The sequence below is a fragment of the Bombus impatiens genome, unplaced genomic scaffold (assembly GCF_000188095.3).
Source record: "Bombus impatiens unplaced genomic scaffold, BIMP_2.2 scf_0739, whole genome shotgun sequence".
NCBI lineage: Eukaryota > Metazoa > Arthropoda > Insecta > Hymenoptera > Apidae > Bombus > Bombus impatiens.
In genome coordinates this window covers 427,297-430,814 of record NT_177158.1, presented here as the reverse complement: position 1 = coordinate 430,814, position 3,518 = coordinate 427,297, and the positions used below count along the sequence as shown (strand labels likewise).

Genomic DNA, 3,518 nt, shown 5'->3' with positions numbered 1-3,518 from the left:
TTAAAATATCTGTTCCATGAGAACACTTCTCAAAGAAGTTCCTTTAAAGAAAAGTAACATTTCTTTCCGCAAAAATTCCACGGGAACAGATATTTTCTGAAGAAACATATTTTCGAAACGAAACGAAACATGTAAGCAAAAACATATTAAACAACCGAAAGATAATAATTTATTTTAATGCCTATCCATTATTCATTTATCAATGGAAACCAATGGAAGAATAAAAATAAATAATAATAAATATAAGAATAACGTTGAAAGGAACGTATAAGGATAAGTATTAAAAATATTGCTAAATTTGCAAAACAAAATTATTTTACGATTATACATCTAGAAACGTAATACAGGCCAATACAAACATATCCGACTGATACAGTATCTGTTATTAAATAAAATTGATAAAAGATGATCATTTAATTCGGTTCAGATATTGATAAAAATATTCATCGTTGCAGAAATAACCAAACGTAAAACATGTTGAAAAACATGAAAATAAATGGGAAAATAAGAGAATACGAACAATTTCGGGAGTCTGTTATCAGTGTCAGCACGTTATTTTAGCAAATGCTGGTCCACGTTAAGGCGGTCATAAATGCGTGTACTGGCCAAAAGTCGAAGATTAATTGGAAACTCGAATTTGATCGCCAAATGTTGATAAAGAAAAGCGGGGAGCGGTTTATGATTCCAGAAAAGAGCGACAAATGGATTCGTGCCAGAAAGCTGTGTAGTCTGACCCGCCGAGAGAGTCAAAATGGAAACAGGCAAAAATCCAAACTTTCAAAATTACGTCAAGAATTATTAACGTCTATGCGTTGTCGTCGAATTCCCCAGAAGTGGAAGCAGAAGTAGCATGGTTTTCAAAAAGGTAAACGTTCTTTTCGGATTAAAGTGAACTGAAACTAAATATGCATTGCTCCTCGGAAACGTTCGTGTCGCTGTTGCACTTGCACTTTGCGAAAAACCAGAGAACCAAAAATATCTTGACATCTCACCATCGTGAAAGTTTGAAATCTGAAATCTAAAAACTAAATTTGTGCTATTAATTTCTCTGTCGCTGTCCTAGAATAATCGCAGTTAGACTAGAACAGCGGTGAATGTCATTGACATTAGAGACGAAGTTGCACTCAATTTACCCGCACTTTTTCCCTTTTAATAATCTCGTCGAAACTGCGAAAGTGAAATGAACTTCGAACTAACCGTAAGTATCTGCGATAAATTCAACTTCAAAGTCAAAATTTACTTTCAATCATTTAAAATAATTGGATAGACAATAGAGATAATTCGCAAAAGTTCAAAGTATATTTTTAGTTCGAACGCTTCATTTTTATCTTTATCTCGTGTTTCGAGCGACAGAGGTGAATTTTGTCGTTTTTGCGATCACTGAGAATCTTCTAACAAAAGGAAGATACGGATCGCGAGCTCCTCTCGACACAAGCAGCCGCTATAAATAATTTGCGACTAGATATCGTAAACGTCATGCGGCTTTTTCAAAATATAAATCACTCCAGCCGAGGCTCGTTGTAAAATCTTACCCTCTACTTTACTTTCTGCTACAACAGCTGGACATAAACGTCTCTCCTCTGATGCGGTTGCTTCTCTATAGTGAAGCGAAATCTTGTATTCGGTAGCGCATTACAATTTTACGTTGCAACATGATCGTAAACAAGCGCACACGAACGAAAGATAATGTTGGATTTGATCATTTCGATACGCGAGGAAGCTAATATGATAATCGTTCGTCGTAACGTTCTTTTCCATATTTCCACGAATAACAGATTTCACGTTATTTAAATAACGCGTTACGTTCATAGACTTAGATCACGTAAGTATTAGGACACATTGTTGGTTCAAATTATTAAGTAAACGAATGTAATTAATCAAAATGTTGTATTCAAAAATTGCACGTACGTATAGCATAAAATACAATGTAACACAAAAGAACAACGTAATCAGTTCAGAATTACATGTTGTCCCTTATAATCTCTTAGAACGTTGGATCAATGATCTCGCGCGAGCTTTCAAATGCTGAATATAACAAGGCAATAACTGGTAGAAAAGGAACTTAATCTCGTTTGATTTTATGGTCACCGGTTCTTCCTTTTTCCATTTTTCATTCGAATTGATCGCACGAAGTAATAGAAATACCGTGACTCGCATAAAATTGTATTCGACGTGCAATCTACACGACTCCATCGTATTCAAATACATACGTATATTTACAACGTGATAAGTTTCCGTGCTACCAAAGTTAGCGCCGGAGGTGGTCATTATCCTGCATAAATACCGATAATATAATAGTTCAACGACGCAAAAGCATTTCGCGTGAAAGCCAACGGGGAAACTCAGTGAACGACGTTTGAGAGGCGAGAAGAGGGAACATGTTGGAGCAGTGGCCAGAGTTGGATGGAAGGAACATAAAACACGAGTCGATCAACGACGTCGAGCCGCGTAAACCAACAGCACCGAGTATAGTTGCATGTATAAAGGCATTGCCCGCGCCTTTCAGAACCTCCGCGAAGTATCGCGAAAAACTTAGTTTTGCCAAGACGATAAATCATCTTGAAATTCGCCCGGGCTGACAGCCATGTAGTTTTACGAGGGCCTGCACGCAAAATGCAAAGCAGCGCCCGTACACCCTGTGGGCTTGCATCGCAATTAATTAGCGTTTCGTGATACCCGTGCATGTGCCGAACCACTCTTTTTTTTACGTCAGCTAACTAAAAACTGCTCGCACGATAAGCTAACACCATTCGATGATCCTGCGGGACGTGTAGCAACGTTCCAAAGGACACGGAAGTCCTGACCGCAGATTAACAATTCTATGAGGAAATTTTTCTACAAGGCGAAAAATGTACAAGGGACGCGCCTGGTTCGTCTCGCGGGATGATCCTGATGACGAATACAAATACATTGAAAGTAAATTTCTAAAAGAGTGAAATACGTAGAGAATTGTTGAATTGGTATACGAGTACGTTAGCAAGTATGACGGGATAATTGGAAGTTACTGATGTGACACGTAAAACGGTATTTTTCGACAACTATTCTTCATGTTAATTCCAGCAACTTGTTCTTGATATTAATCTAACAAGAATATAAAACTATTTCATCCCGTTTTTTAACGATTCAATGTATTTTATTGGCTCGTTTCATTCTTTTTTTTCATTATGCATTAGTGTAAAGCTTGATGTAAATATTTCTTTCGTTTTTAACAGAAGCTTGTCAAAACTGTGAATGGAACGTACATGAAAAGTGAAAAATCTTTTCGAAATAAGATGTACAAACAATATCGCTCGTTTCTTGAAGCACACGTTAAATAAATGAAACTATGACACTTGACAACGAATACAAAGATTACGAAAAAGTGGCCATACCATACAAGAAATAAAAACGTATAGAGGAGCAAGGTGCGAGACGATAATAAATGTAACAAGTAGAAGAATATGGTATTTTATTAAAATCCTTACATTAATGAGAACGCGGAGTTAAATTCTCATAATGCAAGCACATTTTGAAAAACC

At 36.7% G+C, this 3,518-nt stretch overlaps 1 long non-coding RNA gene across 1 annotated transcript; it reads left to right on the top strand.

The window, feature by feature from the left end:
* Positions 1 to 856: 856 nt before the first annotated feature.
* On the top strand, positions 857 to 3,345 carry LOC117152164. Its single transcript, XR_004462443.1, has 2 exons — positions 857 to 1,198; positions 3,213 to 3,345. It is a non-coding gene; the product is annotated as an uncharacterized LOC117152164 (long non-coding RNA).
* The last annotated feature ends 173 nt before the right edge of the window (positions 3,346 to 3,518 follow it).